This window comes from Siphateles boraxobius, unplaced genomic scaffold (genome assembly GCF_051911475.1).
Source record: "Siphateles boraxobius isolate OS27281-9 unplaced genomic scaffold, OSU_SipBor_1 100, whole genome shotgun sequence".
NCBI lineage: Eukaryota > Metazoa > Chordata > Actinopteri > Cypriniformes > Leuciscidae > Siphateles > Siphateles boraxobius.
This window is the reverse complement of record NW_027508701.1, coordinates 4,213,871-4,231,034: the sequence shown is the minus strand read 5'-3', so window position 1 is coordinate 4,231,034 and position 17,164 is coordinate 4,213,871. Positions and strand designations below refer to the sequence as shown.

Sequence of the window (17,164 nt, the reverse complement as noted above, 5' to 3'; positions counted from 1 at the left end):
GTAGCAACAAAAAAAAAAGAACACAGAACATACATTCAAGTAATCATCATCATCATCATCATCATCATCTATCTGAGCATTTCACTGTGGTTAATGAATTTGAAGACAAGCATGTATTTTAGTTTGTAAAGTTTTTAAAAAATCGAAAAGCCCAAAGATCTGTATCTCTGCTAAATGAATTTAATATGTTTGCGATGCCATTTATCTTTTCTTTTCTTTTCTTTTCTTTTCTTTTCTTTTCTTTTTGTCCAAATTATTGTTGTTTCAAGTTATACTTATCAAATGTGAAAATGTGTAAAAGAAATGTGTCAAGAACTTGATATCAAACTCTATAATTTTGAAAATTAAAAAAAAGAAAATCTCCACTCTGCTGCTACTATGGCTGCTAAAGCGCCGCGTAGTTGATGAGTCATGACGTCACCCGCCTGACGTTTGACGATTCGCGCCGAAAGATACCGCCTGCGAGTGAAAATGGCGATGGAGCGTTGGAGATCTGCTATGTCCTACTTATCATCAATCGTAAGTAATCCTAATTTTAATATTTATTAGCAGGGTTTTTTCTGGAGATGGATATTGCGGTGGCAGAGAAGTATAAACTTAGAAATTGTATGGGCTGAAAGTTTAACACGTGTTTGGCAAAATAAATGCTATGTTGTTAGCTGGTAGTGTGGGTGCTCATATAGCCGTTGATAAGATTCAAATTAGAATTATATTTATTTGTCTCTTTCCGGAGGAATTCGTAGAGGGTTCACAAAAGTCATGGCCTAGAGAATAACGTACAGTTCATGAGTACACACACTTCTCTGCCTTCAACGGCTCAAGAAGGCAATCGGCTCTAGAAAAAAACCCTGGGGAATTTGAATTTGGGAGAAATATATATATGTTTTAATTGCGTTCACAAAAAGGTTTCCTCTGCAGAGCCTTATGAATGGGCTTTGGAGGGTTGTAGCTTGCGTTCACAGCTGCAGGAAATGTCTTTCGAAGAGTAACGTTAGAGTTGCTGGGTGCTATTTTGATTTAGTGATTGTAATTGTTTTATTTTTTTTATATAACCTCTTTCTAGAAATCCCTCAAATGAAAAGTGACCTCGCCATTATTGCTCAAAAGGTAAGTTCCTCTGTTTTTCATTGCTTTTTAAAATTGTTTCTCAAGCAGATCTGTAGAGACTTGTGATGTTGGGCTGATTGATAGTGTTAATTATTTGATGTATTTGCACTTTAATTTATTGAAGAGAATAACTATATTTTTCTTCTATGAACAAGACTGGAAGGAGTCCTGTGGAGGATCTAGATTCCCCCTTCTCGACTTTTGGAGAAGTGCAACCGGTGAGTAACCCCCTTGCATTTGTATTTATTTATTTAGTTTACTTGTTACTCAAACAGAGCTATATGGATTTTTATGATGTTTGGCTGATTACTTTTGCATGTAACTTAAATTTATTGACATGTTTGATGTTTTCCAAGCCCCCCCTGTAAATAAGAATCTATAGTGGCTTGCTTGGATGAATAAAAATTGTTGTGGAGTTTTACTAAGTTTCTTTCTTCTCTAAGACTCCAGAGAGGAGACCGAGCCATTTAAAGAGAGTCCCATGGTGACTGGGTGCTTTCGAGAGACACCACAGGTGTGTGTAACCCTTTTATACCTCAGATTTTTCTGTACTTATTTTACTTAAGGCTCCAACTGAGCTATAGGGATTTTTATGTTGGGATAGTTAGTGGTAATATGTAATTTACTTGCCCCATATGCATAAAATTGTTGAAGTTTTACAATTGTTGAGTTTAACAATGTTTTTCTTCTCTAACAAGACTGCAGCAACAGCTGAGACTGTTTCAGCTTGAAGTTATAAAGGGCTCTGGGGTGTTTTGCCAGGCCTTGCCACCTCTGCTACTGCCATGGTGTGGAATCTGCTGCTGGGCACCTTTTGATTTGGAGACTTTGCTAAAAAGCAACCTGAATGGTACAAAACAACATGTTCCTAATCTCTTCTGTCGTTGAAAAAAAAAAAACAAGTCAGTCATATTCTGTGGAATAAATTATGTTTGTGTGCGGGCATACCATTGCTTTTTTACTTGCCATTTTTGTATTTCCTTGCACCTCAAATAAAAGTGATGTGTATATAAAAAATAATCTCTTGTTTTCACCACCTTCATTTTACCCCCCTTTCATAATAATTTTGAAATATTACTTTAAGGTGGAAAGCCAACCAGATGGGGATGGGGAGCAGCTGGTCGCCCTTGACCAAGTCAAAAAGGCAGCCATTATTGGTGAGTAAATGCATAATGCGTTGAGAAGGGAAAACAAAACTTTTAAGACTTTATAAGTTCACTACTTTAACCATAGCTTACTTGTATCAATGTTTATTATGTATCAATGGAGACTGTATTAGATAGGGCACCCATTATTGTTACTGTATCTGCTTGTAACCTATAATACTAATTCATTGCTTGCTCATTTCTTGATCCTACCTTTCCTTTTCTAAAGCCACATTTCTGAATTTTTCCTATCCATGAATTTTCTCTGCTTTGGATGCACATGATTGACCGTGTGACTGTTAACAATGCAGTCCCCATGACGGACGTGCATATGAAAGAACGATGCCGCTAGAAAAAAGGGGGGGTGATGTTTCCAATCAGAATTTCTTTCAGATTTAGCAGAATCCAATCAGAATCTTCCAATTGACGTGTTTACATGACGCATTTTTTATTATGATCAGCCCTTTATCCAAAATATGTGTCCAATCGCAGCTGTACTGTAAGCACTTTGGGTTCCTGATGAAGCACTATATTATTATTATTATACTGTCTTATTATTTTTGTCTTCTCTAGATGCTACATTGAAGAAGTGGCCGGCAGCCAGCCGAGGACAGATAGGCACATCTATCAATTCGAAGCTCACAGAGCTGAGAAGATCAACAAGATAAATTGGGGTTTTTTCTGTTCAGTTTTTTGTCTTATTTTTGTTCTTGTAATATTTGATTGTTCTTAAGTAAATAAATAATTAAAATTTCTACATCTTGGGCTATTATTTATGTTGCCTAGTAGCTATGGATTTTAATAATTATACTAATATATAGGTAACACATAGCTACATATATGCACCTATATATGCACATATAATATAGGAAAACGGCCAATTTTATATATGTCACATATATTAAAATCCTATATCAAAACCTATATTAAAACATATATGTTTATATAGGTTTTTTCCATGTGGGAGAGGTCGATTAATTATATATGTTTTGTTCTGAATTTGATTCTAGTCTGTACTGCTGTGGAGATATGAGGAAAATACATGCGTTCATTATAGTGCCACCTAGGTTCAAATGTGACTGTGTTTGAGTGCACCTGAGTTGTGGGTGGAATTTAGGACAAACCTGCCAAATTTGGTGTTTTGACAGATTCACGTGAAATTTTGCATATTTTGTCTCTATCATCTAGAGACACACAAGACAAAAAGTAATCTAAAGAATTTAAATTTGTCAAATCGTTTAGAAGATATAATTAAATATATAAAATAAAAATTTTGCTGCCGTGGCTCAATTCACTTATCAACCTATGTACAGGATGTCCTCCTTCAACTAGATAGTACAAATTCACACACTACCTTTAATCAAATCGATAAGCGTTAGCCTGGTAGTTTCCTCTCCTTAGCTACAACGCCATATTATGAAGGATAGTCTGACTGAGAGATAGTCAAGGATTCCACTGTGAAAAGTGAAGGAGGTGGAGCACTGCGAGTGGGCGGGGCAGAGGCGGAGCACAGCCAGTGGGTGGAGCACAGCGAGTGGGCGGGGTCAAGAGGAGCACAGCGAGTGCGCGGGGTCAAGCGGAGCACAGCGAGTGTGCGGGGTCAAGCGAAGCACAGAGAGTGGGCGGGGTCAAGCGGAGCACAGCTAGTGTGCGGGGTCAAGCGGGGCACAGCGAGTGTGCGGGGTCAAGCGGAGCACAGCTAGTGTGCGGGATCAAGCGGAGCACAGCGAGTGTGCGGGGTCAAGCGGAGCACAGCTAGTGTGCGGGATCAAGCGGAGCACAGCGAGTGTGTGGGGTCAAGCGGAGCACAGCTAGTGTGCGGGGTCAAGCGGGGCACAGCGAGTGTGCGGGGTCAAGCGGAGCACAGCTAGTGTGCGGGATCAAGCGGAGCACAGCGAGTGTGTGGGGTCAAGCGGAGCACAGCTAGTGTGCGGGGTCAAGCGGGGCACAGCGAGTGTGCGGGGTCAAGCGGAGCACAGCTAGTGTGCGGGATCAAGCGGAGCACAGCGAGTGTGTGGGGTCAAGCGGAGCACAGCGAGTGTGTGGGGTCAAGCGGGGCACAGCGAGTGTGTGGGGTCAAGCGGAGCACAGCTAGTGTGCGGGGTCAAGCGGGGCACAGCGAGTGTGCGGGGTCAAGCGGAGCACAGCTAGTGTGCGGGATCAAGCGGAGCACAGCGAGTGTGTGGGGTCAAGCGGAGCACAGCGAGTGTGTGGGGTCAAGCGGGGCACAGCGAGTGTGTGGGGTCAAGCGGGGCACAGCGAGTGTGCGGGGTCAAGCGGAGCACAGCGAGTGTGTGGGGTCAAGCGGAGCACAGCGAGTGTGCGGGGTCAAGCGGAGCACAGCGAGTGTGCGGGGTCAAGCGGGGCACAGCGAGTGTGCGGGGTCAAGCGGAGCACAGCTAGTGGGTGGGGTCAAGCGGAGCACAGCGAGTGTGCGGGGTCAAGCGGAGCACAGCGAGTGTGTGGGGTCAAGCGGAGCACAGCGAGTGTGTGGGGTCAAGCGGGGCACAGCGAGTGTGCGGGGTCAAGCGGAGCACAGCGAGTGTGCGGGGTCAAGCGGAGCACAGCGAGTGTGCGGGGTCAAGCGGAGCACAGCTAGTGGGCGGGGTCAAGCGGAGCACAGCGAGTGTGTGGGGTCAAGCGGAGCACAGCGAGTGCGCGGGGTCAAGCGGAGCACAGCGAGTGTGCGGGGTCAAGCGGAGCACAGCGAGTGTGCGGGGTCAAGCGGAGCACAGCGAGTGCGCGGGGTCAAGCGGAGCACAGCGAGTGTGCGGGGTCAAGCGGAGCACAGCGAGTGTGTGGGGTCAAGCGGAGCACGACGAGTGGGCGGGGCAGAGGCGGAGCACAGCGAGTGGGCGGGGTCAAGCGGAGCACAGCGAGTGTGCGGGGTCAGGCGGAGCACAGCGAGTGTGCGGGATCAAGCGGAGCACAGCGAGTGTGCGGGGTCAAGCGGGGCACAGCGAGTGTGCGGGGTCAAGCGGAGCACAGCTAGTGGGTGGGGTCAAGCGGAGCACAGCGAGTGTGCGGGGTCAAGCGGAGCACAGCGAGTGTGTGGGGTCAAGCGGAGCACGACGAGTGGGCGGGGCAGAGGCGGAGCACAGCGAGTGGGCGGGGTCAAGCGGAGCACAGCGAGTGTGCGGGGTCAGGCGGAGCACAGCGAGTGGACGGGATCAACCGGAGCACAGCAAGTGGGCGGGATCAAGCGGAGCACAGCGAGTGGACGGGGTCAAGCGGAGCACAGCGAGTGGGCGGGATCAAGCGAAGCACTGCGGGTGGGCGGGGTCAAGCGGAGCACAGCGAGTGGGTGGGATCAACCGGAGCACAGCGAGTGGGCGGGATCAAGCGGAGCACAGCGAGTGGGCGGGGTCAAGCGGAGCACAGCGAGTGGGCGGGGTCAAGCGGAGCACAGCGAGTGGGCGGGATCAAGCGGAGCACAGCGAGTGGGCGGGGTCAAGCGGAGCACAGCGAGTGGGCGGGATCAAGCGGAGCACAGTGAGTGGGCGGGGTCAAGCGGAGCACAGTGAGTGGGCGCGGTCGAAGCACTTTTTTAAGTATATTTTTAAATCTGTAATTTTCCTTTTAGTTGGTGTCATCTCTTCACAGGTGTTTGGTACTGTCTCTTCACAGGTGTTGAGTCATCTGAAATCTTCACAGGAGTTGGGTCATCTGAAGTCTTCACAGGAGTTGGCACTGTCTCTTCACAGGTGTTGAGTCATCTGAAGTCTTCACAGGTGTTGAGTCATCTGAAGTCTTCACAGGAATTCGGTCATATGAAGTCTTCACAGGCGTTGGGTTATCTGAAGTCTTCACAGGTGTTGAGTCATCTGAAGTCTTCACAGGTGTTGGTACTGTCTCTTCACATGTGTTGGGTCATCTGAAGTCTTCACAGGTGTTGGGTCATCTGAAGTCTTCACAGGTGTTGGGTCATCTGAAGTCTTCACAGGTGTTGAGTCATCTTAAGTCTTCACAGGAGTTGGGTCATCTGAAATCTTCACAGGAGTTGGTGCCGTCTCTTCACAGGTGTTGGGTCATCTGAAGTCTTCACAGGTGTTGGGTCATCTGAAGTCTTCATAGGTGTTGGTACTTTCTCTTCACAGGTGTTGGGTCATCTGAAGTCTTCACAGGTGTTGAGTCATCTGAAGTCTTCACAGGTGTTGGTACTGTCTCTTCACAGGTGTTGGGTCATCTGAAGTCTTCACAGGTGTTGGGTCATCTGAAGTCTTCACAGGTGCTGAGTCATCTGAAGTCTTCACAGGTGTTGAGTCATCTGAAGTCCTCACAGGTGTTGGTCATCTGAAGTCTTCACAGGAGTTGGGTCATCTGAAGTCTTCACAGGAGTTGGTGCCGTCTCTTCACAGGTGTTGGGTCATCTGAAGTCTTCACAGGTGTTGGGTCATCTGAAGTCTTCACAGGTGCTGAGTCATCTCAAGTCTTCACAGGTGTTGAGTCATCTGAAGTCCTCACAGGTGTTGGGTCATCTGAAGTCTTCACAGGAGTTGGGTCATCTGAAGTCTTAACAGGAGTTGGTGCCGTCTCTTCACAGGTGTTGGGTCATCTGAAGTCTTCACAGGTTTTGGTACTGTCTCTTCACAGGTTTTTGAGTCATCTAAAGTCTTCACAGGAGTTGGGTCATCCGAAGTCTTCACAGGAGTTGGTACTGTCTCTTCACAGGTGTTGGGTCATCTGAAGTCTTCACAGGAGTTGGTGCCGTCTCTTCACAGGTGTTGGGTCATCTGAAGTCTTCACAGGTGTTGGGTCATCTGAAGTCTTCAAAGGTGCTGAGTCATCTGAAGTCTTCACAGGTGTTGAGTCATCTGAAGTCCTCACAGGTGTTGGGTCATCTGAAGTCTTCACAGGAGTTGGGTCATCTGAAGTCTTCACAGGAGTTGGGTCATCTGAAGTCTTCACAGGAGTTGGGTCATCTGAAGTCTTCACAGGAGTTGGTACCATCTCTTCACAGGTGTTGGGTCATCTGAAGTCTTCACAGGTGTTGGGTCATCTGAAGTCTTCACAGGTGCTGAGTCATCTGAAGTCTTCACAGGTGTTGAGTCATCTGAAGTCCTCACAGGTGTTGGGTCTTCTGAAGTATTCACAGGAGTTGGGTCATCTGAAGTCTTCACAGGAGTTGGGTCATCTGAAGTCTTCACAGGTTTTGGTACTGTCTCTTCACAGGTTTTTGAGTCATCTAAAGTCTTCACAGGAGTTGGGTCATCTGAAGTCTTCACAGGAGTTGGTACTGTCTCTTCACAGGTGTTGGGTCATCTGAAGTCTTCACAGGAGTTGGTGCCGTCTCTTCACAGGTGTTGGGTCATCTGAAGTCTTCACAGGTGTTGGGTCATCTGAAGTCTTCACAGGTGCTGAGTCATCTGAAGTCTTCACAGGTGCTGAGTCATCTGAAGTCTTCACAGGTGTTGAGTCATCTGAAGTCCTCACAGGTGTTGGGTCATCTGAAGTCTTCACAGGAGTTGGGTCATCTGAAGTCTTCACAGGAGTTGGTGCCGTCTCTTCACAAGTGTTGGGTCATCTGAAGTCTTCACAGGTGTTGGGTCATCTGAGGTCTTCACAGGTGTTGGTACTGTCTCTTCACAGGTGTTGGGTCATCTGAAGTCTTCACAGGTGTTGGGTCATCTGAAGTCTTCACAGGTGTTGAGTCATCTGAAGTCTTCACAGGTGTTGAGTGATCTGAAGTCTTCACAGGAGTTGGTGCCGTCTCTTCACAGGTGTTGGGTTATCAGAAGTCATCACAGGTGTTGGGTCATCTGAAGTCTTCACAGGTGCTGAGTCATCTGAAGTCTTCACAGGTGTTGAGTCATCTGAAGTTTTCACAGTTGTTGAGTCATCTGAAGTCCTCACAGGTGTTGGGTCATCTGAAGTCTTCACAGGAGTTGGTGCCGTCTCTTCACAGGTGTTGGGTCATCTGAAGTCTTCACAGGTGTTGGGTCATCTGAAGTCTTCACAGGTGTTGGTACTGTCTCTTCACAGGTGTTGGGTCATCTGAAGTCTTCACAGGTGTTGGGCCATCTGAAGTCTTCACAGGTGTTGAGTCATCTGAAGTCTTCACAGGTTTTGGTAATGTCTCTTCACAGGTTTTTGAGTCATCTAAAGTCTTCACAGGAGTTGGGTCATCTGAAGTCTTCACAGGAGTTGGTACTGTCTCTTCACAGGTGTTGGGTCATCTGAAGTCTTCACAGGAGTTGGTGCCGTCACTTCACAGGTGTTGAGTCATTTGAAGTCTTCACAGGTGTTGAGTCATCTGAAGTCTTCACAGGTGTTGGGTCATCTGAAGTTTTCACAGGAGTTGGGTCATCTGAAGTATTCACAGGTGTTGGGTCATCTGAAGTATTCACAGGTGTTGGGTCATCTTAAGTCTTCACAGGAGTTGGGTCATCTGAAGTCTTCACAGGAGTTGGTGCCATCTCTTCACATGTGTTGGGTCATCTGAAGTCTTCACAGGTGTTGGGTCATCTGAAGTCTTCACAGGTGTTGGGTCATCTGAAGTCTTCAGAGGAGTTGGGTCATCTGAATTCTTCACAGGAGTTGGTGCCGTCTCTTCACAGGTGTTGGGTCATCTGAAGTCTTCACAGGTGTTGGTACTGTCTCTTCACAGGTGTTGGGTCATCTGAAGTCTTCACAGGTGTTGGGTCATCTAAAGTCTTCACAGGTGTTGGGTCATCTGAAGTCTTCACAGGTGTTGGGTCATCTGAAGTCTTCACAGGTGTTGGGTCATCTGATTTCTTCATAATAGGCTGGATCCAAACCGGAGCTGAATTTGCAAATAGAAAAAAAAACAGAAGCACATAGAAAATAATTAGCGTAGCTGCTGCTCGTAACATTAAGCAAGACTAATCATGTGCATCTTGATCTGATATAACAGTATAAGGGTAGGAGATGCATTATAAGAATGCTAAGCTAAAGAGATGCGTCTTAAATCTAGATTTAAACCTTCCGCTAATTTTCCTCCATCTGTCCTCTCAGACTGTTTGGCAGAGATTAAAGAATGGTTTACTGTAATTTTTTTTAAAACTTAACACCAGTAAAACAGAAATTCTTCTAGTTGGCTTAAAAAACAATCTGTCCAAATCTACATGCTCATCTGTGAAAATTGACGATTTACCGGTCTCTATATCTAAACAAGTTAAATGTCGTGGGGTCATTTTGGACAGTACTCTTTCATTTGAAGCACATATAAACAGTCTCATCCGCTCTGCTTATTTTCATTTACACAATATCAATCGACTTCGTCCGTCTCTCTCAATAAAGAGCACGGCAATTCTAGTCAATATTTTAGTTACGTCCGTATTGATTTTTGCAACAGTCTTTTTTTATGGATTGCCTTCTAAGGTCCTCAATAAACTCCAATTAGTACAGAACTCGGCTGCCCGAATTATCAGCAGAACTCCCCTTGCTGAACACATTACTCCCGTACTACAATACTTGCACTGGCTCCCGGTAAAATATCGTATTCATTTTGAAATTCTTCTTCTTACTTTCAAAGCACTCAATAACCTTGCCCCTTCATATTTATTGGACCTTCTTCATATTGATACTCCCTCTCGGATTTTAAGATCGTCTTCTTCACTCACTCTTGTTCTCCCTAGAACTCGCACTACTTCTATGGGGTCCCGAGCTTTTAGTCATGCCGCTCCATATTTATGGAACCTGCTGCCACAGGATGTGCGAAACAGTGAAAGTATTCATGTTTTTAAATCTCGCCTAAAGACCCATCTTTTCCGGGAGGCTTTTATGTGATTATTTTTATATTTTAAAACTTGTATACAAGGTTTTGATAGTGAGTATTTGATTACTGTTGTTTGTTTTATTGTGTCTGTAAGGTGTACTTGAGTGTCATGTAAGGTGGCTATAAATAAAAAGTATTATTATTATTATTAGATTTAAACTAGGATTTGTAGTTAGTTTGAGCCCCAGACATTATCAGGAAGGCTATTCCAGAGTTTAGGAGCTAAATGTGAGAACGCCCTTCCTCCTTTAGTGGACTTAGATATCCCAGGAATGACCAGAAGCCTCGAATTTAGTGATCTTAAAGAGCGCGATGGATTGTATGGCGATAGAAGGTCTGTTAAATACACAGGAGCTAAACCATTTAGGGCTTTATAGGTCAGTAGGAATACTTTGCAAATGATACGGAACTTAATAGGTAACCAGTGTATCGATGATAAAATTGGTGTTATATGATCATATTTTCTTGATCTAGTAAGAACTCTAGCGGCTGCATTTTGGACTAACTGTAGCTTGTTTATTGAGGATGCAGGACAACCAGCTAATAAAGCATTACAGTAATCTAGTCTCGAGGTCATGAATGCATGAACTAGCTTTTCTGCATCAGAAACAGATAGCATGTTACGTAGCTTAGCAATGTTTCTGAGTATATGAATATAATAATAATAGATGAAATATGATTTTCGAAAGACAAGTTGCTGTCTAATATAACTCCCAGGGCCCGTGTTCATAAAAAATCTTAGTGAAAAGAGTAGCTCCTAGTGACAAAATTCTAAGAAAATTCTTAGAAATGTGGGCGTTTACTCTTAAAATTAAATTAAAATCCTACTAAAGAAAAAAGTAATTCAGAAAAGCATCTTAACCCATAAAAGAGGTCAAAATTGTTAGGAGTACGGACGAGGACTTTTAAGAGGCTTAAGAGTTTCTTTAGCAGAGGAGAAAATGGCAGAAAGAGGGAGAAGAAATGTGTTGCAGACAATAGATGACAGTGAGTTAATAAGACACTATAGATTAGATTGTGCAGGGATCATGTTTGTGAGTGATCTTATTAGAGACACAATAACATCTCCGACACAGCGCAGGAATGCCATAGCGCCAGAAATGAAAGTGATCATTATTTGAAAACATTATTTGGCGGCTGGGAAAATGCAACAATGCAGCAGTGATGATATGGCCACAATTTGATTACAGCACTTTCAGAACCTCTTATTGTGTCGCAGTTCATTTCGTTTCCACTGGACATTCCCACCTTGCAGGCCCAAAAAAAACTGCATTTATGAATATACTAGGCTTCACAGGTGCGCACAAGCAGGGGGAATGAACCGTTAATAGTTTGCGCTATAAGCTCCCACGTCTGCCTCTTGCCCCGTGCTGTGACACCCGGCCCAAATGTTCCTTTAAGGAGGGCCTTGTGTTCATCCACTAACTTGGCTCACAGTAAACACTGTTCCTCTGCCCAGTTGGGCTTTCTCGTCCTTCTTGTGTTTGATTCCATGTTTGATACATTAAAACCAACATTCAAACCACCACTTAAGTAGACATGCCAGCAATCAGTGTAATTGGAAAGAGTGGACATTTTTTTTTATCATTCTAAGCCAATCAAATACCTTATAGGAAATTAACAGAATGGTAAATAATAAAAAAAGATTTATGTACATATATATATATTTATATATAATGTGTGTGTGTGTGTGTGTGTGTGTGTGTGTGTGTGTGTGTGTGTGTGTGTGTGTGTGTGTGTGTGTGTGTGTGTGTGTGTGTGTGTGTGTGTGTGACAGTAAACAGTAACACTAACAGTAAAATAGGAAAGATTACGCATGTCATTTAAAAGTGAAGGCTTAGAATAGACCAAATTGCTCTCTTTTTTCCTTCTTGGACAACCAACCAATCCCAGTCTTCAAAAGATTGTGTCATACATAGCAACGGGGTCAGCACCGCCTCCTCACTAAGATGAAAGTTTTTGTATTTTCCTCGCTCAGAGTTGCTCTGAGATCGGTCCTGAATCGCTCTTAAGCTAAGACGCCTACGTAGAAGATTTTAAGCTAAATTAAGAGTTTTCTGAGAGGATTCTAAGACTCTTTATGAATACGGGCCCTGGTCTTTAACTGTAGAGGATGGAGTTACAGGCAGTGCTTGAAGTGGGGAAAAGGTGCCGGTACTTTCTTGCATTGGCAAATCATGACATTTGAGATTTCTACAGAGAAAAAAAAAACTTTGAGATATTGCTGGTACAACAACAATTTATTGTTATTTATTAACAACATAAATGTATTTAAACAAGTTCTGTGTGTGTGTGTGTGTGTGTGTGTGTGTGTGTGTGTGTGTGTGTGTGTGTGTGTGTGTGTGTGTGTGTGTGTGTGTGTGTGTGTGTGTGTGTGTGTGTGTGTGTGTGTGTGTAATTGACTACGGTAACGTTAAGGTTGTTAGCTGCAGACTCCTCATTAGCGCTAGCTGTTCCGCTCACATCAACGTTAATTTGAAGCTCATGAATCGTACCCAATGTTTCTGGTTGGACTTGGACCTCTGTTGTGTCTGGCTCTGGCACACACGGTCTTTTAGTACCTTTCTCAAGCCAGGCTAACATAATGACTTACAAACTCGACACACTACTTTTTAGTTTCTAGATTTCAAGTTCAGCATTGAAAAATCTGTAAAAGAGTCAGGGTCGAACCTGGAACCAGGAGTCATTTCAGGTTTCTGAAACAACATCTCGTTGTCTCTACAGAACTTTGATTACATTTCCGGTTATTATTATTATTTTACCCCACAAAACATCTTTATCAAAATCCTGGATATCAAAGCTATCTGTTGCTATCAGTACATCATAGCGATTCCTAAAGACGGGCACATTTTTGTCTGTATTCTTTTTTTGCCCTTTCTAATGTCCCCGAGTTAGGAGACGGAGCTTAACAAAGATTGATAACTTGTCTAACCACTAGGAGGACAAGAACGCTCAGACATTGTTTTGTTGTGAAACAAGTAATCTCTGGCCCCATCTAGTGGACACTTTGAGTCACTGGTGTTTTCACCTTCAGTAAGATACAAATAAAATCTGTTGTATTAATCTGTAGAAGTATAGGAAATTTATTTATTTTCTTAATCTTTTCCTGATCAAAAATCCTTCAATCTAAGGTCTTTTCAGAGTATTTTCCAAGAATCTTCAGTGTGCACAACATTTATTGGGCCTCGAGTGAGTTCACGTTGTGTAACAGTGCAGCGCTTCTGTGCTGTACGTCACACACATGACCAGCGTCGGCCAATAGTGAGCCTGCGTGTGACGTACAACACAGAAGCGCTGCGCTGTTACACTAGTGAACTCACTCGAGGCCCACAGAGAAGGACATGAATAGTTAAAATAAAGTCGTTATTTTTGTTTGTTGTTGCGCACAAAAAGTATTCTCGTCACTTGATAAACTTAAGTATGAGCCACTGTAGTCACTTGGACTATTTTAACGATATCTTTAATAACTTGTCAGGGAACAAGTGTCAATTCCTTAGAAGCCTATGGAGGAGTGATACAGCTCTCAGATTTAATCAAAAATATCTTAATTTGTGTTCCGAAGATGAACGAAGGTCTTACGGGGTTGAACAACATGAGGGAGAGTAAATACTGACAGAATTTACATTTTTGGGTGAACTATCCCTTTAAGCCATTAGTTGGTCCACATCTTCCTCCAGGTGTATTGATCATCTCGTTGCCTCATGGACGTTGCCACTTCATCAGGGAGACTCATTGCAAGCCTTTGCAATGGGCTTTCCCTCCTTGGCAAGGGAGGGTCGTTACTAGAACATCCTTGATCCCTCACTTTATGATGTGTGGGGTTGTTGAGGCTGGTTGGTGTAGTTTAAGGTGAGAGGCTTAGCCCCAGGTGTCACACACTCCCAACAATTTTGCTGATCATTGCAAAAAATCCTTCCTTGAAATTTGTAAAGATTTTCCCATCCCAAAACTCTATGATGACCCTCTGACTTGGCTTACTGAAAATTAAAGCGCCAGTGACTCAAAGTGTCCATTAGATTGAGTTTACTTGTTTCACAACACTGTCTGAGACTCTCTTGTCAGAGAATTTGTAACTTGTTCGTAGTAGTGTAGAGGAACAGTGAACTTTACATATTATTTGGGCAGAGATTGATAAGCGTCTATCCTTTACACAGCATGCGAATAGTGTCTATAAGAAGGCTCAACGGCACTTATTTCCTCTGAGATGGCAGAAGGATTTTAATGTGAGATAGGATATCTTGGCAGCAGGGGATCGGTCACTTCTTGAATCGGTTATAAACTTTCATTTGTATCCTGGTTTAACTGGTTTAAATTACCCAAAGTAATCAGACAGGCATCTAAAATTATTGGGCCCTGCAGATTCAGCAGTTAGACCTCTATAACTGTGCAGTAAAGAGGAAATTGACACCTCACTGACCCCTCTCATCCTCTGTATCACTCATTTACCGCCATTAGGTTGTCGGTTTAGAGCTCCTTTGGCCACAAAGAAAGCTTACAGGAATTATTTTATTCACTGATAAAAAATATTCTGTGGTGAAGTAAATGCTACAGAAAAAACAAATGTAATTTCTACATGAAAAAGTTAGTTCAGACAAAAATGATAAAAAAGGAAATCAAATTATTTGTTCAGTACTCAATTCAAGCTTGTAGAAATTAAAGCATAAATATCAATTATATAAAATTTAGTAAAACCCACTAAATTTGAGAAAACAGAAAAAATAAAAAAAAACAGGTGCCGTATTGCTGTAAACAGCGGCTTAATTTGTGAGCGAAGCTTCTGAAAAGAAAGGGCGATGGACTGCTGAAGGTGGCCGGGTAGGTGGCGCTGCTGTGGGGGAAAAGGATAGACCGGCTAAATAGAAATGGAGGTTGAAGTCCAGATTGGCTGGATGAGGTATCTGGACAGGAGAGTTAAGTGGCGGTCCCACTACACTTCTCTTTCCATTGATTTTCTGGATGGAGGGATAAGATACGATAAGATTGGCTTTGTGGTCCTGAAGGAAATTTGCCCTGGACACATACAATACTGCTGTTTAAATACAAATGACATATTGTCATGTGGATGGCGGATGAACGCAGACAGTATGCAATCACAGAACGTTTATTGTAGACAGAAAACAAAACCCACGAGGGGGCAAAACACGACTAGGACAAGGAATGGATGGCAGACTAGACTATGACTGTACAATAAACTGACAATTCTTCAAATAAACATTCACAAAGACAAGACAATACACTAAGTACTCACGGGTAAGAAATGGCAAGGTATAGCAACAGACAGATTCGACAACATTCAGCATAAATTAGGCAATGAACCGACACAAGACAGCAAACACAAGGGGACTAAATACCAAGAAACTAACAAGGGGAACAGGTGACGCTAACAAGGCAATCATGACTAAACAAGGATAACAAGGGGGCGGGGTTGCAAGACGAGACAAAACAAGCACATGGCCCAAACAACAGACCATGCGCTTGTACATAAAACCTGTATTGTGGCAGGATCATGACAGACCCAAGGACATGGCAGAATCATGACAGAACCCCCCGCTTAAGGAGCGGCTTCCAGAGGCTCAAAGGTACACCAAGCACAAGACAAGACGGAACGAGACATGGAAACCAACAAAACATGGAAAACACTAATAACGGCATACATGAATAAACAATAACAGGGTTAGGGTGGAACAATAAAAGCATCAAACATGGCAGGGGAGGTGGAGGAATAACAGAGTTCATGGGGGGTGGTCCAGGGTGGATTGGTGTGCTGGGGGGTCTTAGGTCCACGGGATGAGGGCAGAGGACGAGGACTCTTGGCAGGCTTAGACGGAGACACACGAGGAGAGGTCTTGGGGGAAACAGTCCGGGGCTAAGTGGAGACAGGGAAAACAGTCCGAGAACTAGTGGTGACGGGGACAAACGGGGAAACAGTCTGGGGACTAGTGGAAACAGGGACGAACGGGGAAACAGACTGGGATACTGCTTTAGTGGTAGCAGTAACAGATTCAGACACGGAGGACACAGAGGATGAGGAAATGGGACTCCTGACGGGGGACATAGCAGGCGAAGGGGCAGGACAGGGTGCAGCGCTCTCCGTGGCAGGCTTGGGTGCGGCGCTCACAGGGACAGGATCGGGTGCGGCGCTCACAGGGACAGGATCGGGTGCGGCGCTCACAGGGACAGGATCGGGAATAGAGCTCACAGACAGTGGGCTCGGACAAGACATGACGGGCACAGAGGATCTTGACAAGCTTGGCAAGGTAGTCTGCTAGAGTCTCGGCAGCAACAATGATAGGCATCCGCTTACGAGCAGACACCGCTTGCAGGACTGCTTCTGCAGCTTGATCGGCCGCAGCTCTCACAGAGGCAGATTCAGTAACCGGGCAACCAGCTGCTGATTCAGGGATGGCGCTTGCAGTAGTGGGCTCTGGAACAGCACTTGCAGTAGCGGGCTCTGGAACAGCGCTTGACGAAGGATGGGAGGCTCCCCTCTTCCTCTTAGGTCGGGAAGCAATGGTCACAGCAGGACTCATGATCAGCTGGACGGGCTCAGCGGAAGAAAAAACAGGAACTGGGAAGACCATCTGTGGTTGGGTAAGCTCAGATGAAGATGATTCCGAAGGGGAATCCCACGAAACCAGTCTCCCTCGTTTACCAGGGAGGTCATTGGGTGTGGAAGACGCCTCTGGAGTCGTGGGGGAACCAGCCTGGTCCCCAAGCGTCGCAACCAGGGCCGGCGCTCCGCACACGCACTGCGCGTAGGGCACCAAGTGCTTGGGGGGGCACCAAAAAATCTGGGTCGTGAAAAATCATCACAATAGGCTACAAGTATAAATAACAAATAAAACATGTCTAAAGCATGTTAATATACAAAAGCAATACAAAAGTAAGGCCTAGACCAAATTAGTCGAGAAAAAGGTGAATCTCCTGTGCCAGTCTCCCTCTGGTGCCCCCCCTTCCCCACCTCCCAGTGGTCTGTTCGATTTTGCCTCAATTAATGTCAAATTTGGCAGACACCGACCTCAGAATGGTCTCGAAAAGGCACCAAGAGTCGGGGGCGGAAAAAGGAAAAAGAAGAGACAGCGGGATGATACTCGCGCGTCGCTTGCAGGTAAGACAATGTTTTAAATAAAAATGTTAGTTTTGTAGCGCGGGCACCCTTGCGTCGTATATGCAT

The 17,164-nt window shown here is 44.7% G+C and overlaps 1 long non-coding RNA gene across 1 annotated transcript; it reads left to right on the top strand.

The window, feature by feature from the left end:
* The first annotated feature begins 479 nt into the window (after nt 1-479).
* Nucleotides 480-1,596, top strand: LOC143747064 (uncharacterized). The gene is made up of 4 exons (XR_013206656.1): nt 480-519; nt 1,064-1,107; nt 1,263-1,325; nt 1,551-1,596. It is a non-coding gene; the product is annotated as an uncharacterized LOC143747064 (long non-coding RNA).
* Nucleotides 1,597-17,164: the final 15,568 nt, after the last annotated feature.